Raw genomic sequence first — 25,747 nt, 5'->3', positions numbered from 1 at the left:
GGTGATGATATAGTTTATACACAGTCATCAGTTGTGTCCATCGAAGGGGGACACTGTCCAGGTGTACCCTGGATATTTTTTGAAATCTCTGGGCTGATTCTGCACCTGATAAAAAAGATAGCGCAATGATAGACAACAAATGAGAAAAAGGACAATCATCTGGTCCAAAAACTTAAGACATGAAATTAAGAAGCAGACAAAACAGAAGACAAACAACCATATCACTTGGAATGTATTACTCTGAAGGCAAGTGCAGTAGAGAGAAACACAAATTATTTTAAGTAAAGTAAGAAAAGACCATAGCAATAAGTTATTTTTAGAGAAAACCAACTGGAGAAAAAATATGTATGTTAAGATATGTCAACTTGACACAAAGATAAAGTAGAACAGGAATCTGAACCCATTTACAAGCTGAACAGAGCTGAATAATGAAAGCTAGTGTCATAAACTTGGCTGCTTGACTGGCTTTGTGTAAGAAAATATCTCAGAACTTTGAACTTAGGAAATTCCAACTTGTCTTGCACCAGGTCACGAGCTCCACAGAGCAGGAACCTATTTCAACAAGCAGGTTTAAAAAACATTTAAAAAATATTTTCATTGCTATTAATGATACACTTAAAAATGCAGTAAGTGCTAAAATCCATCAAAGTAAAATGCACTGAAAAAAATTAAACTTACTCAGAAAGATGTTCAGAATTTGGGATACAGACAGAAACTGAAATTAGAAGAAAAGTTTTATATTTACAACAGCATATGAACTATGATGAGAGTAACAATTTAGTAAAGAGTTCATATTGTGGTTGACCAAAAATAATGGAATAAATAACAAAATCCACAAGTGCACAGTTATATATATGTACCTTTCTCTACTACAACTTGGCAAGTATGGGTTTCATGTTGACTTAAGTGTGCAGCCATATTATCTAAGCCAGAAACATCAGTTAGGAAATCACAATTAAGGCACACTAGAGTAATGCCCCTATTAAAAAATAGCATAAAAGAAAAGTTTTTATCTGTTGTTAAATCTATATACAAGTTCAATGATTATTTTTCCACAAATTATCTTTTTGTGTAATAAATGTAACTTGTTATTTGTTATATAAATTTGATGTAACTGAAATGATTCTCTATAAAATGGTACAGCTATGTCCAAATTTTGCTACTACTTATTTACATAGAGTATTTATGTTTTATAAATATTTATCTTTTGTACCAGTCAAAAGACCTACAACCAGTCTAGGTTCCATTAACAATTTGCAATAATATAGGCAAGTCACATTCTATTTGTTTCTCTGCCCATCTGCAAAGTGAGAATAGCATTCATTCACTCAATATATATTTACTGAGGTTGTCTATACAACTGTATCACTGTTATTATGAACAACAACAACAAAAAAAGCCAGTCAGTACTTGAATGAAATTTATAATCTAGTGTTTTATTTAGTTGAGGACAAAATTAGAAGAAAATTATAAAGTATTTAGAAGTATAGTATGATACCTGCCACTACATGCCAAGGTTTTAGCATGATCTTCCAAGGGTGGTTATTATTTAACATGGAATTAACTGACGTAGTTAATAAATATGTTGGAGTCCACAAATTTGGAATCCTCATCATCCCAGCACTGTGAATGCTATTGCCTACCTGATGGGGCCTATACTACTCATTCTCTTTAACAAAACTTGTGAGTGCTGTACAGAGAAAGGAGAAAGAAACTCAAGTCCAGAGAAAATAAAGACAGCATCATGCTGCCTTAGCAGGTCAAAGCAGGGAGAACTCCAACATGTTCTTGATTCTTAAATAACACATGAAATGATTAAGGAATTTCAAAGGAAGTTAGGAAACAAGTCCCAAAATCATGAAAAACTTTTTCTGAGTCTAGAATAGTTCTTACACTCACTGAATTAAACTGAATAACATTTGCTATCTGAAGTATTTAAACATAATTGGCATGTTAAAGTTATGTGTCAATGGCCTTAAGATTCATATTTAAAATGTGTTTGATCTCGTGACTTTTAGTTGAAAAGTATCTTAAATATTATTAAGACTGTAAAAATATTGAGATGGTTCAGAGAACTTAGAAAGCCACTATATAATTGAACTTATTAGATTTATTAAAATGTTAAGCAATTGGGAGCTAGTTGGGTCAAGCATTTGAAGTGCCGTTTAAAAGAAAATCATGTATATTTAATGGATAAATGACACTAAACTGTTTAAAGTAATTTGAACTTAAATGTCACTGTTGAAAAAAATTCAGTCTGTTCAATTTAAATGAACTTTATCTTACATTAAATTAAAGTTCCTCTAGAAAGTGATTACTAAAAAGTACTCAAATTCTAAATGGAGTATTTCTAAAATTCTAAATGGAGTATGGAGACTTAAAAGCTTAAAGAAAGTTAAAATGTAAAATACTTAGCTTAAATAACTAACTACAATTTTTTCTATGAACAAACTACCCTCATAGATACTAAAAAGAGTTTCACTGGTAAAGAACAGGCTACTGCCTATTCCACTGGATATAGATAATTTAAAAAGGGATGGCATGACTAACTCAATCTGTTTTTAAACAGGGATTTGTAATTGGAATTTTTAATCAAATTTCTTGATTTGGGAAAATATGTGATTCTGGGAATATTATAGTTGGGTCATTAGTAGAGAAAAGATGGTCTGTACAGAGAAAGCAGAAAGAAACCCAAGTCCAGAGAAAATAAGACAGCATTGTGCTGCCTTAGCAGATCAAAGCAGAGAGAACTAAAGTAAGTTCTTGATGACTTTTTGTTTTCCTTATTTGCTCTGCCTGTTGCTCCTCTACTTAAGGGTCTATAAGAGTCTTTGGAATCTCTCTAATAAATCAAAGTTTCACCTAAATTTTGTTTAGGTGAAAAAATTGATCATTTAACTGATCACTGTTATTATCAGTTTAATACAAAGTATATACATTCAATGTTCATATATTTGATGTTCATTACATAATATATATGTTACACCAGTATATGAATACAAACAAACAGGATACTTCAGACTGATTTCTCCTCCTTAAGTTCTATTCTAATAGCATGATATATGTGTGCACTGAGAGAATTCACTGCCACATCAAATCTAAAATCATCTGCTTTCTCCCCAAATCATCTCCTCCTGACTTTCTTATGGTCCCATTTCACTTGACACTAAAGCTCAAACCATAGTCACCTATGACTTTCTCCTTTCTTAAAACATTTAATATGTCAAGCATTTTATAATATTAACAACTTATTGAGTACTTATCTGTGCCAGGCTGCTTTTAAACATATCATCTCATCTAAATCTTACAACAACCTGAAGAGTTAAGTGTTATAATTATTACCCTTTTATACAGTACAGAGTTAGCTTAGTAGCCTACCAAGGACATAGAGCTGGTAAAGGTCAAAATCAGGTGTAAAATTATGCACTTTGATTCCAGAGCCCATATTACATCATAAACACAATGTAATACCACCTCACCACCTTAATTCAGATCCCTAATCTAAATGATTTATGCACCTACAACTCACCTTGTATGTCCCTGAATTCAACTTTCCTTCAGTATCACTTGAATCTACACAAAACACTAATGGTTCTCCAGTGCCCTCTGAATTAAGTCCAAATTTCCTAAGTTTAATTTTCAATGCATTCCAATATGATTGTAAGCTCAAAATTGTTGCTACAGACTTTAATCCATTACTATCACACAAACATCATGTTCCATCCATTTACTACTAGCCATACTTTCTGTATGTCTTCTCTTTTTCATTTCTGCACTTTTGTGCTATTTTCTCCAACTAGAAGATCCCTCTGCTTCTTCTGCCAGTTTAAAAAAAAACACTCATCCTTAAAAACAAAGTAAACCTAATTCCTATCCAGATCATTCCAAGTAATCTCTCACTTCTCTGAAATAACTTATTGCACTTATTAAAATCCATAGTTACTTCTGTTCATACTTTATTTCCCACCTAATGAACAACATTCCCTGAAGGCTAGTTCCAAGATTGCTTTATCCCTATCATCTACACAGAACCTGCTACAATACATACATGATAAATGCATAATACACATAATATACACAATAAAAAGTATTCCATTTCAATAAGTAATTACAAAGATTGGGGGATATGGAATTTTATAAATATGCTAAGTTCCACTCACAGAAATTGACCAATTCCAATGTGAGACATAATGGTAGTTGACAGAAAAACACTCCAGACCTTTAAAAAATCAGATAATTTGTTTAAAAAACTAACACACAACTGAGCTAGACAACAATGAGGTAAAAATCAAATTAAAATCTGATTTTTAAAATGCAATAAATCCTATTCATTCTTATAAAAGTCTTTATTAAGGCAGTACCTCAAGTAACAATCAATTTCTCTGAATACAATAAACACTCTAATGAGACTAAAAGTTTTAATATTGAACCATTATTTCTTATCTTCCTGTGAGCTACTGGCTCAGCATCATAAATGGGACCTTTTGTCCAAATACATATTTTTCCATATACATTAATTTATTCAACAAATATTTACTGAATGCCTACTATATGCTAGGCTTAAAAAAACAAAAACAAATGAACAACAACAACAAAAAAAAAAACCACAAGCCACATAGAATGTAGTAAGAGAACACAGACCACAGACAAACAAAAAGTAAAATATACAGTATTGCAAATGCACTATGAAAAAAAATATTAAAAGGAGGTAAAAGTGCTAGAGTGAAGCATGGGGGGAGTGGATACAATTTCAAATGCAGTAATTAAGGAAAGGATCACTGTCAGAGTGGAGATAAAGGAGTAACCATATAATATCTGGGAAAGAGTAAACTATGCATAGGAGATAATAAACACAAAGATCCTAAGACATAATGCCATTCCCTCTTCCTCCTTTTCCATGAACCCAAAGCATCAAACAAGTCTTTGGCTATACTTATCAATAAATTAGTTTGGTGGAACAAAGATATTGTTATTTCAAGGAGAATAGCAACATAAGCAGAAAATAAACAAAGAAAAAGAAACAAAGGAAATCAGAATTTTAAAAAATGGTGCTCAATGGATTTTGAATTCAGTGTGTGGTATAACCAATGCTAATTATCAACATTCATCCATAGTTTCTTTACAGAAGCTAAGATGTATACTTCTATTTGAAAAAGAAACAAACAAAAAAGAATTATGAAGACTACTGATTTCAAGAATTTCAGTGGTTTCATATATGTGCTTCAAAAATTAACAGCGTCACTTTAATAGGTATCTTAAGTAACTTTTTGATATTCAAATATTGTTGGTGGGCCTGATTTTTCCTTTCATTTTACAATGCAAATGCATGAGAATTTCATCTTGACACCATTTGTCTCCAATGAAATAAATTTACCAAGAGATTAATGGCATATCTCAGGTCTTATAAGGAACAATATAATATCCATTAGGAATCACTCAGATTTCCAAACTGGCACTCCCAGACAGTTTAATTTAAAAGTGCAAACCACAATGATACAGCACTTCCTAGCAACTAGGATGACTATAACAAAAAAGATATAATGCTGAATGTTACAAAAGATTGTGAAGAAACTAGAACCCTCATACACTGCTGGTGGGAATGTAAATAATGAGGCTACTTTGAAAAGCAATTTAGCAGTTCCTCAAAAGGATCAATGTACTATAAAATCCAGCAAATTTAATGTTAAGTATATACTAAAGAAAAATAAAAAGACATGTCCTTAAAAAATTAATATGTAAATGTTCACAATGTAGCATTATAACAACCTAAAGTGAAAATGAACTGAATGAATGGCTAAACTATGACATATTCATAATATGGAATATCATTCAGCACTTTGAAAAATGAAGCATTCATACATGCATGCTACAATATACATAAACCTTTATAGGCAGTTGGAAAAGACTACATACACAGTCTATCATTCCATTTGTAGAAAATATCTAGAATGAACTAATCTACATAGGCACAAAGTAGATTCATGATTGCTTAGTAATGGGGAGAGTTGAAAAGAAATGGGGATAACCACTAATGAATTGGGAAAGGGTTTCTGTTTGGAATGACCAATATGTACTAAAATTAACTGTGGTCATTGCTGTACAGCAGCAGTACAGTATAATATTATAACCTATTATAGGTTTGGATGCTATACTATACTGTATAGTATAATATAGCACAATACCATAACCTATTAATTTTATTGTTAAATGCATATTGTACAGCATGTGAATTATATTTCAATAAATTTGTTATGCAAGAAAGAATGTAAATTATAACCATTGTTTAGTAGAAAGAATTAAAAAAAATCAACTAGTTACCTGAGATCTTAAGAATGCTCCTTAAATATACAAAACCTTTTACTTGGATGACTACTGTGAAAGCTGGAGAGACAGAAGACATTTTAATAATTTTAGTATAGAATTATATTATTTCATAATAATAATTATATTAATTTATAAACATATTTCAAGTCAGTACTTAAGTTTCTAGTTTTTAAAAGACTACAGAATAAATACTGAACCATTAACTCTGTTTAATTTAACATTTGATCTGATATTCCATTTTGCTTTTAATTCCTAATGACACATACTTTTTTCCCTAAGCATATACTTAGATGATCAATACCTCACCACTATGTAAAAAGGAAATGCTCAAAGAGTTAAAAAACAAACTAAATTTTTAATTTATTATACATTTAAAACAATTCTAAATTTTTATTAACAAATTAATTTTGCTACAATCTGAATTATTATTAGAAATCAACTTTTTGAAAATAACTTTTTAATAATCTTAGCATGCTGGTATAGAGACAGGGGAACAGAATTCAATTGATCTAGAAAGTACACACTATTTCAGCTAAATATTACTGTTTACCATCTGTAAATTCAAACATCTAGACAGTTATTTGTAATTGTTAGTAGAGGTTTAAGAAAAAAAGCAGAACTCATAACTTAACGCTTCCTCTAATCACAGAACAAAAAACCATTAACCAAACATTGTAGCCAATAAGGAAAGCTTTCTGTACTAGAAAACCAGAAGTAGTTTAGCACACTATATCTGAAAGTCACAGAAAACCGTATCACTATCACCTGAGAGTTTATTTAGAAATGCAAAATCTTAGGCTCTTCACAAACCTACTGAATTAATCTCTGGCAGTGGGATCCAGGAAACTGCCTTAACAAGTTTTTCAGTGGTTCTTACATAAGTTAAAGTTTGAAAAGCAGTAGCCAACAAACTAGATAAATGGCTACTCACATCAGTGATGCCTGTATGTAAAGAAACAGAAATGTTCTGGCTAAATATAATCCCTAGAAAACAGCCTCAGAAGATTTCAAATATCATTTCTTCAAGCTAGGGTAACTATTATTTGGAGATTTATGAATTTAAGATATTATCACAAAAACACAGTTTTTAGAGAGATCAGGGGGTTGGGAAGCCCTGAAATTGTGTGCAAAAAATTATATAAATCATTGTTTCCTTAGAGGAATGAGTCCAAGACTGGGAGGCAGGTTTACTGGGGATTGAACCCCAGCGTGCTCTACCAGTGAAATATACCTCCAGCCCTTTTTATTTTTAGACTAGGTCTCTCATAAATTGATGAGCTGGCCTCCAACTTGGAATCCTCTAGCCTCAACCTCCTAAGTCACTGGGATTACAAGTATGTACCACCAGGTTCAGTTCAAAATAAGTTATTTTTTTAATGACATTTTAAAGTTTTTTCTCTTCAAATAAGTATACTGTTTTTATTTATTCTTTGATAAGGAGAGAGAAAAATTATATTTTAGGGTCTTTTTGATGGCTTCCACATCTATCTATAACTTGAACCAAATATCTACAAATGTTCCTAATTAAATTTTTAGTTGTCTGAATCCAGTTATGATTTAGAGTTCCCTATCTTTGGGGAAAAAAAGCATTTATACTGCCTCTTTGACTCATCTGTATTTACTACCTAACTTCTACAACTGCAATTTTTTGTAATGTAAGAATGGAAAAATGAATCACAACTCACAAATAAAAAGGAGAAAAAAGCTACCTTTCTTCCCTATTTCCACAAAGTTGATAGAAATACAGAAACACACCTAAGAAAACAGAAAAGGCTAAGACTTTTATTCAATACAGTAAAAATACAGTGTTAAGACGTAGGTCTAAAAAACCTGCTACCCAACTGCATGACTATAATTACCAAAAGCTCATTGAATTGTTCTTCACAAATAGGTAAATTTTATTAGGTATAAATTATACCTCAAGGAAATTGAGGACAAAATCCCTCTTTGACCATATTTTCCTTAATAATCTTGATTCCATGCAAGAAACAACTTAACTTTCTGAGAAACACAAAAGGAATGACTTCCTTAACATCCAACAATATTGATGGTATACCTACTATTTAAGACAGTAAACTGTAGAATGATGATATAATAACTAGAGTGGTAAGTCGCCTGCGCTAGAATTCATGGTTGAGTGAAAGAGAAGAAGATGGTTTGACACAGAATAAATGCTATTAAATAAATGTGGAATGAATATATATTCATAAATTAATGCAAAAAAAAAATCAACAGTGACACAGAACTCTGTGTACAGGAACAAATCATTACAACAGCTTTTGTTTTACTTGGAAATGTTTAACATCTTTCTTCAAAGCCTAAGAGAAATGTCATTTATAGAAAATCTTCTCTACTTCTTATTTAAAGAATTTATTCTTACCTTCTCTGTGCTCTCATAGTCATCTGCTTATCACATTAACCTAGGTAAACATATTTCTCCTACTAATTAGCAAAAATTAACAGCAAGGACTTGACCCCCAATACTACCTTCCTATCACACTTTCTAGAAAACTGTATGGTTTCATATGCCTCCCAAAGCTCATGTGTGAGCAATGCAAGAAAGTTTAGAGATGACTCAATTAGGTTATGAGAGCCTTGACATAATCAGTGCATTGATCCCAGATAGGGATTAACTGGGTGGTAACTGTAGGCAGGTAGGGTGTGACTGGAGGCTCGTCTTTGGATATATATTTTGTGATCATGAGAGTGCTCTGCCTCTCCTTCCTGATGCCATGTTCCCAGTTGCTTTCCTCCACCATTTGCTTCCACCATGATATTCTGCCTCATCTCAGGCCCAGGCCCATGGAGTCAACCATCTACAGACAGAGACCTCTAAAACTATGAGCTCCAAAATAAACTTTTCCTTCTCTAATTGTTCTTGTCAGGTCTTTTGACTAAAACACAAACTGTACCTTCCTAGTATGTAATAATCAGTATTTGTGAAAATGAATCTGGGTGATATAAATACTATTAAAAAGAGATATTAGTAATGTCCATTAACTTAATTCTCTTACATGTAGAAGAAAAAGTTGTCTCATATATCTTTTTGAGGAATAACAGTAATATTATATAGTAGTTAATTTTCACTTTCTCAGATGATTTCGATTACCACTTACAAGCTATTAGCAAAGTACAATAATTCAAATAACTGACCCCAGTAATACTATTTTTAAAAAATAATTTATAATTATGAAGTTAATAATCTGTTTCCTTCAAAGAGTCTGACTTTAAAGATGTTTCAACAGCTTCAAGATTTTTTGATCTCTTCTTTGAGATTACGTTTGGGGCCTCTTCTAATTATAAATAATGATTATCATTTATAGTTTATAAAGTAGTAAGTGATATGATAAATACAAAGACCACTTCTCAAGGAGATTCTACATACACAAACAAAATGAAAGGCAGATCAGATGAATGTTACACAATTCAAAAGAATTGACCAGACATTTGAAAGATGAACTGGGAAGGAAGGACAGGGTGTCATGGGGACTAATAAAGAATAAGAAAAAACTACTATATAAAATAAGTATGGGAAGAAAAATACTTTAGAAAAGATTAGCCAACTTTTGAGGATCAGTCTCTCTTTATAGAAGACTGGGCAGGTATGAGACCAGAAAGAAAAAGACTACTTGAAAGGCTACAGAGTTGGTATGGTATAGGGTAAGAACTGAATGTACACATCTTTTGGAGAAATAAAGCTTCCTTCATAAAAACTTGAAACCTAGATCAAGTATCTGCAGTAAGTAGAAATAAGGGTGTGCTACTCAGTGAGAAGGCAAAGGGAAACGACAGTATCAATAAAGGAAAAACAAAACAAAAAAAAGGAGAAAGGAGCTAAAATGAATAAGGAGTATATGTGATGACAATAAAATGCAGGTTTGAGTGGTTTGCAAAAGGGTAAGAAGAATGTCTTGAGCCAACTGCAAATGGTTGGAGATATAATGGATTTGGAAGTTCTTCAGGACAGGAAGGAAACCTATGATAAATGGGAGAAGGAAGGCCAGATGAACCTTAGTTTAAGAAACACAAAATACTTTCCAATTTGATCCTTTAGAAATTAAGGGCAAAATAAAAGACATCCTTAGGTAGCTTTGTGTTTTGAACAGAATAAGAGATTAGCATTCTACCCAGAAGTATACTAGGGGAAAATATAATGGGGCCTGGTTTAGAGCAATAGGAGTATCAGATACTGCAGTGGTTGGGAGGCAGTCTCAGGAAGCCATGATGCACAGTGAATCCAAAGAACTTCTTGAGTTTCAGAAACTTGGAGCAGTAAATTATTTCTATCTGGAGCTAAACATTCACACAAAATGGTGCCCTGAAAGAGATGGAACTTAAAAAGTTGGGATGGTAGTAATGTGAATATGAGACATATGAGACATATTTGGCTTTTGTTGTTGTTGTTGTTGTTGTTGTTCTATTGAGATGCCAGTGGGTCTAGGGTAAAAGCATCTACAAAATAATTAGAAACACAGATTTGGATCTTAGAAAAACAAAAGATTGAAATTCTAAGATTTCAAGTTGAAAGCTGAAAGTGCAAGTGCTAAAATTACTAAGAAAGGGACTATAAACAGTTGGAGACAGGCAATGAAAGAGAGGTGTTACCTAAAAGAAGAAAAATGGTATTAACCGCTTAATAGAGACTAAAGAGAAATGTTTCAAAAGTGAGTGGCAACAACGTTAAAAATAAAGTTAAGGAGTAAAGAATGAAAAAAGAGGAAAAGTGTGGTGATAAGTACATGACACAATAATCTTTAAAAGGTCAGTGTTAGTTGATAGGTAGGGATGATACTCAAAAGGGTAAAGAAATGAGTCACAATTAAGCTGGCAACAAACATTTTGAAAAATGTTGATGGAAAAAGGCAGACAAGAAATAAAGAAAATATGCAGGAAGGACACAGCTCCCTCATCCTAAAATTAAAGAAACAAAACCTTGAAAGTGTTTATAAGCAGAAGACCAATAGTGAGATAGGGATGAAGATACAAGTTAACTGAATTAGTTTATGATGAATTGAAGGAGATAAAAGATAGAACTGGCTATGGAGAAATGGGACAAGCTTAATTTCTGAGATTAATATCTGGATGAAGAAAAATATTTGGAGTTGAAAAGAGCTAGCTTTTAGGAAAAATGAAAAAGATGACCTTCAATTGAGCAATTAATAAGTTGGGTTAACAACTGAAAGATGAAAATAAAATCTTTAGGGTACTTAAAAAGGATTAAACAAACACTGTAGGTAAAAATAAGGAGGTCTTTAAAAAGAAAAATAAAGAGATAGGTCTTAATCAAAGTTAAAGATTATAAAGTCAGAATGAATAAATAAACTCTTGTGTTCTAGAATTGAGCATACATAAAGATGGAAAGGGGAAGAGGCTGAAATCTTAAACTGGCTTTTATGCTAGGTGAGCATGAATAAAAATGTAATAGACAAAGAAAAGAACAGGATTCGAAACAGAGGACCACGATGACTATAAAGTTAGATGAATGCTGCTAGACTGGCAAAAAGAGTCAAAACTCTGAACATCATGGAGTAATAAGAATTCAGAAGGAATGAAGAGTATATAGGATGAGACTAAAAATGAAGAGGACCCAAAACTTAAAAGCTGATGTGAAGTGCTGGCACTAAAGAAGCCAAAACACCAGGAGGTAGGCCAATCATCAAGGCAGAAAAACTGAGAGAGAAGGGCTAAAGTTGCCATGAAAGGTAGGAGAATTCTGGAAAAGCAGTATCTGATAATGATAAGAAAGTAAAACAGAGGTTATGTCATGATCTCCAAGAAACTCAATTATACATTAATTCTAATGTTTATTTAAATGGAACAAACTCACTATGAATAAGCAGTATATCACATTTATAATGGAATAACTATTTTTAAAGATAAATATCCACCCTGATAGAATAAAATATTCTCCTATTAAAGAAATACAAATGAAAATAATGTGGGTTCTGAAGGGGTTTCTTAGCATAGTGTAATGATAGGTACTTAAACAACATAAATTAAATGAATTAATGAAAAAGAATTCCAACGGTGGCATCATAACCAGAATAGTCTCTCCTTTTCACTGAACAAATGTATGTATAGATGGCCTGACAGATGAAGGACCATAGAAAGAAAACCAGATTCAATGAAGTTCCTAAGATCACTGAAAATCCTCCAATAATGTTAGCTATTAATTAAAAAGCTACAGCTACTAGTTGAATAAAAGGTTAATAGTTTCAACTATCAATAAATTTAGGTACAGCTATTCCTCTGTGAGCAGAAGCAGTAATCACTGAATTTCATCACAAAACTACAGCTTCTCTCAAAGTGACTAATTTGAAGAGGATATTCCTAATGAGGACATTTATTTGTATGATAAATAAGCTTAAAACACTTAAAGTTTTATTTGAAAATCACCATTTTTAAATACCTATAGAGAAAAATAAAAAACAGAATAATTATTTTCTCAACAAACCTATCCTAATTTTATTAGTTTAATTAACCGTTCTTACAATTTCAGACCAGTAATTACTTGAGTTACTATGAGGGAAAATAACATCAGATAGTATCTTAGAAGTTCCTTACTGCTAGGTCCTTTTGGCTCTTTGAGGAGAAAAACTAGTTTCTAATAGGGATAACTTTGCTTCAAAACAAAAACTTCCTGTACTATAATTTTAGTTGGCAATTTACAGGTTTAACTCTTCTTACCTCATCATATGATTTACATAGGCTTTACTACAGCTAGTATTGTATCTGCAAAAGCTACAGTGGACATATGTAGAAAAATGGTTTGCAAAATCTTTTATTTCAGAACAGCACTCAATGCACTTGTGAATGCCCCGACGACACCTTGTGGAGACACATAGAAAATGGTATAAATATATTTTAAAACAAAAGTAATAAGTAAGAGCCATATTACTATTCTAATTAACTAAAGTATAATGTTTTTATACTTAAATTTAAATTGGCATTGTATATTAGGAATGAAACATCACCTTAAGTTCCTCAATGCAGTATTAACTTTGATTTTTTTATTGCTGTTAGCCAATGTGCTTTGTTTCTTTTGCATATTAGAGATTTTTGATTTGTATTTAGATTTACTTCCATTAGGCTTATTTCCATTAGGTTTATTTGCATTGGATTTGGTTGTATTAGGTTTACTTGTATTCGATTTTGTGGGATTTTTAGCAATTATATTTTTAGTCCTTGGAGGTGAGAGCTGAAGGGTAGAAGTGCTTGCATTAATGGAAGGTGTAGGTGAAGATCCTGACTGAAGAGATCCAACTGAAGCTCGATTAGTAACCTACAAGGATGCAGAATATATTTACTTCAAAAAAATCACTATATTACTATTAAAATACCACTGTAAAAAAACCATTTAAACATCAAGTATTTTGAAAGAGTACACATAAACTACAATTGTATTTAGTCTTATTTACTCCAAATGTTCAAAACAATTAAATAAAGTTAAATTTGATATTTATTCACTTAATGTAAAATCAGTTATGTGTAAACACAGTTATTAATGAGTAATTAGGAGTTAATAAAAATTGTATGACTATCAAAAGAGCACATTCCATAGCTATTTTTATACTGTAACATAATTTTTAAAAAATTCATATATAGGTCTAAGTTTCACAAAGCTTGAAAAATAACTCTAGAAAGGCCTACTGATGTCACCCTTTCATAGCTACAAAACAAATAGATCTATAGTAAATGTGACCTCTCCTTTACAGGCTCATTATCCTGGATTTATACTTATAAAATGTTATAAGAAAGAGTTAAGTCAACTTTTTGCACTGTGTGAAGAATTTAATATTGAGACTTCTCTTAAAGGGAACTAACACAAAATTTATCATTTAGTGTTCAAAATAGAAAATATTCAATTATATCTGTTAGTTGACAATGGAAAGTTCAATTGCCTACCAACATTCTCATTGATCACTTGACTATACTCTTCTCATGCATGTGAGGAACAGACTATGATGAAGTCCTATGAAACATGTGCTTAGGTATTATACAAAAGCACTAGGTCAGGAATCAAAAGAACTGAGGTTGAATCTCACATTATGCCTTCCAAGCCATGTAATCTTGAGTAAATAAGATATCCTCTTTAAACTTCTTCATATCTAAAATACAGGGCACTATTTGCCTTTTCTACTCACTGAATGATTGTATGGATTAAATAATACAATGTATGAAAAGTACACTGAAAGCCTCATTCTAAGATGTCATAACAACATTTGGTATCATTATCATTATTATTATTATTATTATTAAGGGGAAAAATGAGAGAGGACTGCACTGCTTACATTAGTGTTCTGCATGTCTAGTTCCAGCATGAAATGAATGGTTTGCAGGGAAGAATTCTGGATAGCTTCTCTTGCTCTAAGTCTTCAGAGCATGGCTTTATATTATTTTATTTAATTCAAGTACCAGACATACCCACATTCAAAGGTAAGTACCCAAAGCCAAATATAAATGTTTTGGGGGTTATTTCACTTTGGATTATCCATGCCTCTGTTTTCCTCCACTGGAGCAAATATTCAAGAGCTGACTGTATGTAAAGAAGTTAGAGAAAACAGATGTATATAAGGCAGAAAGGGAAAAGCAAATTACAATCATCAGTATGCAGTCAGACATGTGTTTGCTCACTTAAAATGCAATGCTGTCCAGCAGCAGTACTTGCTTCTCTGAGAGTAGACTAAATGATAACAATTTCAACAAACATCTGAGAACCTATGGCATTCAAGGCACTATGCCTGACACTGGGGATACAAAGATAAATAAAATAAGATTTCTGATATCAAGTCTCTTAGAGTTTAGCTGCTAAAACTGACATAGTTCAAAAATAGCCTATATAATATTGAAACAACCCCCTGACCCAAGGAACAGTTAAACTACGTACACTTTTAATGAAGAAATGCCATTTCAACATAGTACCCGCCACTGAACTCAATGGTTAAAGCTTTCCTTTCTAAGCATAAAAACAATGAAAACTAAAATTAGTCAATAAAATCTGAAGTCATTTTTAAAAAGTCATATTTAATAGATAAAACCAGGTTAGAGCTAATTTTTATTATACAAAATGTTAAAATATAACATATTTGAACTCACTTTTGTTCCAGGAGGCACTGTTCTAGTTGTTTAGGTTTTATAAATGTTCGATGATGCTGTGTCTTATGATCCATTTTCTCCTTGCATGTCAAAAATTGCAGTCTACATTTTGTACAATGATGTATTCCTTTTTTCTATTGAGAAACAGAAAAAAGGAAAAATAACTTTTATAACCACAAAATTCTGTGTCCTGGAACTACTCTAACTTAATTTTAATGAAAGTTTATAATTTCTTATCATAGATAGTATTTTTTAAAACTTATATTACTATCAAATGTATTTGTTACTATATAGAGTCAAACATAAAAGTTCTATTAACAAGTTCAAATAGAAGTTATACCAAATGTATGAAAGCTTTTAATTATAAACTTAAATTATTTAAAAACATGATACTATGAAAATGAGCTAAACATGTTTTAATTTTAGAAAATGTCAAAATAATTTTAAAATTTTGCTATTTTCAATCATTTGACAAGTTGGTAAAGTAAATTACACCCTCTAAACTCAAGTAAATCTAACTAGATATTTCAAAGGTTAAGTTACAAAAATGGTTATACAAAGCAATGTTGTCCAATAAAATTTCCTGCAATAACGGAATGCTCTAGAGCTTTGCTGTTCAACATGGTAATTACTAGCCATATAATGGTTACTGAGCACTTGAAACGTGGCAAATGAAAGTGAGGAGCTAAATATTTTAAATTTTATTTAATTAATTTACACAGGTAATTGTGACCAGTGGCTACTACACTGGACAACATAGATACGGAGGCATAAAATATAACTGATCATAACCTATGTTTCAGTTGAAAACTCCCTGAGTTCCTCCTAATATCCTGGTCCTATCACATTCTACAGATGGGAAATAAAACCCAAGAGAAATCTAAGTCCCTCTCCTATTGCTAGATAATAACAATGCTAGACTCCCTGATCCAGTGTTCTTCCTACTGTATAATATCAACTGAATCCTTTACACATTTATTCTCAATAATATAAAAAAATATATTTCATATACATATGCTTATAGTATATAGAAATTTAGAATAACACATGCAAAATATCTTCTTCAAAGCTGTATCTCTGCCAGATACATCACTATTTCCCTTTAAATACAACCAACTCTTCATAAAATTTAAGGTAATACTTCTCTGAGGTAATATACAGAGAAGTATCTAGCAAAGTTACTAGCACACAGCAAACATTTCATTAAAAAAAAAGCCAGACATAGAAATACAATATCACATATTCAGCTGGGTGTAATACTCATTCCTGTATTCCCAGAATTTGGAAGGCTAAGGCAAGAGGATTTCAAGTTTGAGACCAGCTTCAGCTACTTAGCAAGACCCTGTCTCAAAAAATGAAAAGGGCTGGGGATATAGCTCAGTGGTGAAGTATACTTGGGTTCAACTCCCAGTACCCTCCCCCCGCAAAAATCATATGCTCTCACTCATACATACAAGATAAAAAAGTTGATCTCGTGGGAAGTATATAAAGTGGTCACTAGAGGCTAGGAAGGGTGCAGGGATAGGGATGAGGGAGATCAGACACTGGAAAACAAAACACTTTGATAGGAAGAATAAGTTCTAGTGTCCAACAGCACGGCAGGGTGACTATGTTTATAATAATTTATATATTATTATAAAGAGCTAGAAGAGAGTTATGTGAATGTTCCCAACACAAATGATAAAAATGTTTGAGGGAAATGCTAATTACCTTAATTTGAACTTATACATTGTAAACATGTATTGAATTATAGCTCTATTTCCAATAAATATGTACAATTGTTATATGTCAATTAAAATTTAAAAAAATAGAAAATAGTTCTTCACAATGTCCAAAGCAATATGTAAGAACAACATGATAGAATAATTTTAGCTGTATCTTAAGACTAGCAGTGTAGTGCACTATCTTATACCATAGATATAAGCAACTTAACACAAATTCACTTATAAAGTATTCAAAGAGAGGAGGAAAAAAGAGAGAAAAACTTGGCCAAGAAACAGATACCAGAACAACAGGACAGAACAAAAGTTCACTAGAATTCATTTCCCAGAACTCTTTACTAGAATCACTTACTAGGTTACCTCATCCAGCTTCATGATTTTAAATACCACCTACCCAAATGCTTATTTGGCAATATTACTTGACATCTTATATGCTTCTCTATGGACAAACTAAACTCTAGGTTTCCTATATCTCTCTCCTACCATCCTAAATCTGTTCCTTGCTCAGTTTCTCCATAGCTTAGAATATTAATACTCCATTCTTATAAATGCTTAAGACAAAAAACTCAGTGTCCCCTCCTGCCCCCCCCTCTCTTTAGCACATTAATAAAACCTGCCAACTTCACTTTCAAGACTACTGATAACATTCCTATTTGTCATTACCTCCAACCACTGCTACCATACTTGTGCAAGTCACCAGACTATGGTTTTTTTAAAAAAAAAACTTCTATCTTCCTTTCATGTCTTTTTATGCCCTGTGATCTATTCTCTCCATGGTTGTTGTTAATTCTTGAAATATGCTAGGTCTCTCACTTAAAACCTTCCAGGAGCTTTCCAAAATCGTGACTCTGGGTCCACACAAGTTGGCCTGCATTCTATTGCTACAACTTTATCTCCTACAATTCATCCTTCTGTTAGTTAACTCTGCTCCAGCTTCAATGGCCTCCTTGCCAATCTTATTAGTAACTCTGGTTTATACTCACTTCATTGCCTACATAATGTTACCTCTCCCACATGGCTTACTCCTTAATTTCCTTTGAAGAGGCCCTTTAATGCCCATGCTGTATATAAAAGAGCAAACCCTCCTCCCCAGTGCTTGGCACTCCTTATTTTCCACATTTATTTCCTACCCACAATACTTATCACCAGCATGTACAAACACACATTCACACAAATTTATTATCTTTCTCCATTACAGTACCAATTCCTAAATCACACTGCTATATAATACCTAAAACAGTTCCTGACATACAGTAAGGCATCCTAAATAAATATTTGTTGGATGACTAAATAGTGAAGCAGAAAGCAAGAGACTAATGCAGAAAAATACATGAGCGGCAGGTACAATTTAACTAGTTCAAATGACTGCTACTTCATTCAATGAACATTTATCCAAAATCCTGAGACAGAAAACATCAATCTATAATTCCCTGAGGTGGACTCAAGTCTTATACATCTCTGATGTTATGTACACATGCATTTTAATGTGCTAAGGGTGATGAAGATACAGTATCACAGTTTTTAATAACAACAATGTTCAATCAAAGATATAATGATCTATTCAGAGTATAGAAAAATAACTTTACTGAATTTTTTGAGAGTCTTGAGGTATTTAAGGGTAATTCTTACTATATGTAATTTCTACCTTTAGATCTAATGCCAATGTAAAATCAACTCCGTGACAGCAGTAAAAACTAGTGCTCTCAAGTCATGTTCTGTCTTTGCCTTTTTTTAAAATTTTTTTTGAGAGTGAGAGAGGAGGGAGAAAGAGAGAGAGAGAGAGAGAGAGAGAGAGAGAGAGAGAGAGAATTTTTTAATATTTATTTTTTAGTTCTCGGCGGACACAACATCTTTGTTGGTATGTGGTGCTGAGAATCGAACCCGGGCCGCACGCATGCCAGGTGAGCGCGCTACCACTTGAGCCACATCCCCAGCCCTGTCTTTGCCTTTTATGAGACAATGCAACATTAGTCAAGTTACTTTCACTAAAACCCTGTTTCCTCATTTATAAAACATATATAGGTTGTGAGGATTAAGTACCCTGATACCATATGGTGATTACTATATGTTAACTGCTTATTGTTTTATCTAATAAGCTTTTTTAATATATCAGAAATTCTTAAATTATTTCATAAAAGTCATATAAACTGGGTTGTTTGCTCTAAAATTACTCAAGACATAACAATATAATCTTTTAAAGAAACAATTACAAGTGAGGTCTTCAACATAATAAAATGAGACACAGAATCAACAATTTTTATTATCTGATATTGTACTGTCATCTGTTAAAAGTTTATAATTCTACTCAATGAAGGTTTCCCAGTCTTTCATAAATAAGTATACATATTATAAATACATTGGAGGATGCCTGATGATCCTTCTTTCTTACTAATAGATTGCCCTATCTTTACTGCTGGCTATCTACTTCCCAGGCACACCCAAACAAAAATTTTAAAAGTTAGGAACCCATGGCAAGTCAAGATGGCTCCAGGCATGAAGGTTTGATTTTAAATAACATAGCCTAGGCTGGTGACACAACTTAGTAGCACATGCTCAGCATGTGCAAAGTCCTGCATTCAATGCCCTACACCACAAAAGATAACTAGAACACATTGTACACCCCACACACTGGCTCCACACATCTTATCATTATTTTCATGTCTATAACTCAATGTAGAGCTTAGTAAAGCATCTGGGGAAAGTTACATTAAAAAGCCTCAAAATAAAATAGTTTAAACCTTACTCTCCCTTTTAAAATTAAAGGCTAAAGATGAAATACAGAATACGAAGGACAATGTTTCCCAAACTCTTTATCAAGAAATGTTAATAGGTATGTTCAAATAAAGTGTTCAGTGGTCAAATAAGTTTGGGAAATGATACATACTTTATCTTTTGCTTGGAGATTTACAATGTCCATTATTAGCATATTAAAAGCTCTGAGAAGTCCTGTTTTAAAAAACAGACAAAGAAAGCTGTTTAATTTTTTAAATCCAGGCATTTACCAAATTGATTTACCAGTGCCAATACTGGGAGAACCCCTATTAACACCTGTTGGAATACTGTTGGGGGACCATCAAATAAAATATCTTTCCAGAACTTCTCAAGGATGAGTGGTATCCCAGTCACAACACCAGCGATCCCAAATTCATTTGGAAATGCTGCTTTTATCATCTTTCCCAATTAAAAATTACTACCTGATTTCATGATTATCTAACAACTGCATCTCATAGCAAGGTGAGTACCAATGGTGAATAAATTGGTTTGCCAGTTTAATTCATAATACGGAAATGCTTACTGAGTTGGAAAAACCTGATTATATGAGCAGGTGCAATAAATCCATTAGGTTCTGATTTTGACAAAAACACTGTTGTATCAACATTTCTAGCATAAACAGGGATAATTTAAGTGCTTCAGGAAAAAAAAAACACAATAAGCATAACATCAGAATTCCAAGCACTAATGCTGAGTTCCAAAAATTACACAGCAGAACTGGCAGAAGTAATCCAGGAAAGAAGTTAGGATCTAAACACAGTTCTCTGGCAGAATTCATACATCAATCCATCAACAGCTTCCTTTGCCTTGTAGCTGTAAAGGATGAACCTAGGTCAATGACAACACATTTTCTCATAATAACAGAGCTTTGAAAGTGGAAATAAAGTTTGAAAAGAAATAGGAAAACAAGGTTATGTATCCACAATCTTTTTTTTCTCAGTTCAAAGTAATATTCCCCCCATCCTGCTTCTTGAAAACTCCTTCAAAATAATTCCCAGATATACTCTTAGGACCTAACTATCTGCCACTTGCTTATTTCACTCACCTTCTCTCTTGTTTTTTTCCCCCTCAATCCTTGGTTGCCTATTTCTAATCATTTTTCACAATTTTATTTATGATCTTTATTTATGGTCTACACCATCACTGGAAAGGAGGTAAGGAAAGAACTGGAAGTTTCACAAATAATTCAACATAAATTATAAATTTACTTGGGTTATTTGGAACAACTCTGCTTCATTTGCAGAATAAAACTAATCAGTGTTTCAAGACTTAACCTGTTTTTTTCATTAAGATAATATGAAACAGGAATTAGAAAATCTCACCTGATGTTTCATATAATGATGCATATAGGGTGTTGCGATTTTAGTAACTTTGAGGCAAAAAGGACACAGCAAGTTCTTAGTGTTTTCATGGGATGTTCTAAAGTGAGTTTCCACATCAGAAAATGATGATGATCTATAATTGCAAACCTAGAAATAGAAAGAAGGTTTTGTTTGATTCAAAAATTTATAACTGATGTGCAATTACAAAGCAAATTATGGATCATTTGTTTAGAAGAACACTGTGTACTACTACTCTTGCTGATGCCTATACACCCCAAAATTCCACTAACAGAAGCACCAAAAAAAACCCCAGAAATTATCTTTCAAAATTAAAGAATTCTTCTCAAAACATAACTAGGTTTTGTGGTTTTTAGCAGATCGTTCATCTATCACTGCCTTGACTGAAATTTTCAAGTTTTGGCACCTCCTGTCCTATAAAGTGCTTTTTCTGCTACAAAACAGCACTCTTCTTTAGACTGTAAATGGACCCCACACTATGGTGGTGGCAATCAATCTTTTATTTTTTTGTCTTCCTATTCCTTCAAATTCTGGAAAAATACTGGTCACAAAACATTAGCTAGGGTTCTTTATAACTAACAGCATTTCAAATTTCCCTTGTATACACCTACATTCTTCCCTATATGGTAAGACATGTCCATCTGTATGTATAGCTGGGCTCTTCTTTGACTACCACAGATGTAAGCAAGCAACAGTCTGTGGGCCAAATGCAGCTCACTGCCTACCCCTCATATAATGAATGAGTTATGCCTTCCACTAATAAATTATTTATAAGAGGGACTTTAATTTTGGTAACCAAATTACCTAAATGATTAAAGAATAAAACACTGATATATTTTATGACACATGAAAGTTTTATGGAATCAAATTTCAATGTCTATATATAAAATTTTATTGGAACATGCCCTTGTATTACTATGGCAGAGTTGTTTGTTTCCAACAATGACAGTAAACCATCAAAACCTGAAATATTTCCTGAAAAAAATGTATTGACCTCTGGGTTAACGGGCTTAAATCTTGTAGTTAAAACACAAACACACCACTTAAAAGAACACAATAAAAATGTGTAAGTACCTGGCAGATATATGGCATTTCACCAGGTTTATGATTACCCTTCATATGTTGTAAAAGAACATGTTCTGTTTCAAATGATAATTCACAGATTTTACAAATGGCTAAAAGTGAGAGGGGGGAAAAGGTATTACATTTTAAGATATAAAAAATTATTTTACAAATTTATATAAATAGTGGTAATAACAGCAGCAGCAGCAGAAGTGATCAATCATATAGTTTGTTAACTGGTTGCCAAGCACATTCCTAAACACTTCACCTAAATTAACTCACTTGATTCCTATAACAGCATATGAGGAAGGCATTTCTATTATCCTCATTTTCCAAGAGTTCATGTCTCAATTCTTATAGCTATAACAAAAGGAGGATCTGGTATTTAAACTCAAGCTACTTAGCTTCAAAATTTGATTTTAACTACAACCGTAGTTACTTAAAGTTTAAATGAAGAACACTGATTTTACATTTGATATATATGATTTGAGGCTTCTGAATCCCCAATATGTAATGTCCAGATTATGCCAAGGCAATTACTATAATGAATTACTTGCCAGAGGGACTTTAATTTTAGTAACAAATTTTATTTCAAAATTTCTAAAAGTTAAAATTTAATTTTTCCATTTTGCCCCCAAATTCCACAGTCTATTTCTTATTTTTCTTACAGAGTTACCCAGGTTTTCTCAGAGTTTCTATCTTCAAATTCAATAATATTCAACATTTAAATGAAGCTGCAACTTACTAGAAAATTCATGGGGCGTATGTGTACTTTCAATGTGACACTGCAGCTGAAATGGTGTGGGAAACTGACGGTAGCAGTGCTGGCAGGTGGTGTGGTTTTCCCAGCTTTCACTGCTCTGCTTCTCAAGTTCCAAATGATGTTTCATGTGGTTCATAAACCTATAAATGATTGTCAACAGGTGCAAAAATTCAGATTTAAAAACAAAATCTCACCAATAAGTCTCTGAGTCTTAATCTTAAAAATACCAAGTATTACTCAAAATCCAAAATGTCTTAAAAGTCCTCTAGAAAAGTGTATATTTTAAATATTGCCTTTTCAGTGAATTTTTTCAAATTTATTTCAAAATAATCAAAACATCACTCATTTTCTAACTCAATCATTACTTCAGATTATTTTTAAAAATTTAAGGTAAAAGAGCAGGCTTGTTTTTTATAACTTAAATACTATTTTTAGTTTAAAATAAAACACTGAAAGAAAGGAAACCCCAGCACCAAAAGCAGCTAGAGTCATGAGAGAAATCTTTTAAGACTGTGAAGACATATAATAGATTCCAGCTGCTTAAGAGACAAATTACTGGTATTTTTACTTGTGTCTTGGTTTCTAAATGCATGTAATAGCAATTTTAATGCCTACAATTACAAGAACTTTTTTAAAAAAATGATACTGGCTTACTGTTAGCACATACTGTTTATTTTAACTTGCAGACTGTGCCCTTTATAAGAAAGGTCCATTTTTCAGTTTTACATTCTGCTATTTCAGCTTCCCTAAAAGGCTACTTATGAAAAGGAACTATGACCTTCAACAGCAGAGAGTATAGTATAAATGAGAATACTTATTTAGAAGAGCTTACTGAAGCTTTTTGCTGAATTTGAAAATAAAAGTTATTCAATCAAAACAACAATTTTTGGACTGGTCAGCTATTTACAATTACTCATTTTGAAGCCCTATAAGAAATAATCTTGCAACTATTAACATTGATGATAATGTCATCAATCTGGATAACTATCATCAAGAAGGTTATAACATATATATCTTTTTTTACACCTCTACTACACTACTCTTTACAGCAAGTTATGATACACCTTAAAATTTCTTTCTTCTTTGGTTTTAACACAAGCTGTACAACACCTACCAGAAAAGTCCTAGTCTTGGTTAAGTATTTACATATGCAAAGCCAATATCTTTTAGCTCAAAATCATAAGCACTTAAGTATATTTATATAAAGAATCCTTTAAACAGCTAGTTATTTTTCTCAATTATTAAATAAGCCCAATCTGGAGTTCATATTTTTCAAATGAACAGATGGAGATGGGAGAAACTAAAAGGGCAAATTTCTTGGAATCATGTTCACAGAATGAAATATACCTGTTTTCATTGATAAGTAAGGGGTAAAATACTAATATCACAGTATGATAATAACAGAACAGAGTAGAAATCTTGAGCCAGACAGGGTGGTGCATGTCTATAATCCCAGTGACTCATGAGGGTAAGATAGGTGGATCAGTTCAAGGTCATCCTCAGCAATTTAGCAAAATCCTCAATAACTTAGTGAGATCCTGTCTCAGAGGACTGGGAATGGTAGGTCAATGGTAAAACACCCTTGGATTTAATCTCTGGATTAAAAAAAAGGATATAGAATCATAATCAGATTGCTTTCAGCAATTCTCCTCAAATGACAATGATAAAACTGTCAAAGAAACAAACATTTCAGGATTCTGGAAAATGACCAAAGGCATAGAAGAAATAAAGAAGCTTGGATTCAAGGAAAAGTGAGAATGCTGGAAAAATGAGGATGTTAAACTTCATAAAGTCAGTCATACTAAGGATCAAATGGAATTTTCCTTCAAGAAAGGAGATAGTAAGTTGTAGTAAGGACTGCAGTGATGAACCTGGAGAAGAAGTGGGAGTGGCATTTCAACCTAGGACCATTCCCATACACCACCACTTGTCTGCGATAGTTCTTCCAGGGCTAGGCAGGATAAGGACCGGAATCCATGTTGCTGGGGGGAACTGCCTTGATTTGAAGCAAAGTATGGAAAAGCACCATGCCTTTGGACTTGCCAAAAACAATAGCAGACTCAGTGGAAAATAATAATGAAGAGCCACTATCACAGGTATCTGTGGTTGTGATCCTGGGCAATAAAAAAATTAGCCAGAAAAATACGGGGTGTCATGAGTACCAGCCCTTCATCTCACCTAACCCCAAAATGACGTTGCCTGCCATTTCTTTCTGCTTTCCTTACCCTCTGTTCCTCACTCATCTTCCAAGAAGATAAGTACATTAGCAGGTTTCAAATGGCAAACAGATAATATATAAATTCACATTATCAATGGGGATGTTTCTCTTCTTTGATTAACCAGAACTCAATTATATTTACTTCTTGATTATCACTTGGATGAAACTGTATGTTATAGTTTGGGTGTGATATGCCCCCCAAAAGTTTATTTGTGAGACAATGCAAGAAACTTTAGAGGAGAAATGACTGGGTTATAAGAGCTTTAATTCGTAACCTAAGGCAGATGGGGGGCGGCTGGAGGAAGTGGGTCACTGGGGCATGCCTTTGGGGTATATATTTTGCATCTGCTGAGTGGAGCCTGTCTGTCTGTCTGTCTCTCTTTCTCTCTCTCTGCTTCCTGATCATCAAGTGAGCCACTTCCCCTCACCCGCTGCCACACTCTTTTGCCAT

At 32.8% G+C, this 25,747-nt stretch overlaps 1 pseudogene; it reads right to left on the bottom strand.

The window, feature by feature from the left end:
- Window positions 1-14: 14 nt before the first annotated feature.
- Window positions 15-25,747, bottom strand: LOC143641356 (zinc finger protein 280D-like; annotated as a pseudogene).

Source organism: Callospermophilus lateralis, unplaced genomic scaffold, assembly GCF_048772815.1.
Source record: "Callospermophilus lateralis isolate mCalLat2 unplaced genomic scaffold, mCalLat2.hap1 Scaffold_98, whole genome shotgun sequence".
NCBI classification, from domain to species: domain Eukaryota; kingdom Metazoa; phylum Chordata; class Mammalia; order Rodentia; family Sciuridae; genus Callospermophilus; species Callospermophilus lateralis.
The sequence above is the reverse complement of the archived record's forward strand: the minus strand, read 5'-3'. Positions and strand labels throughout refer to the sequence as shown.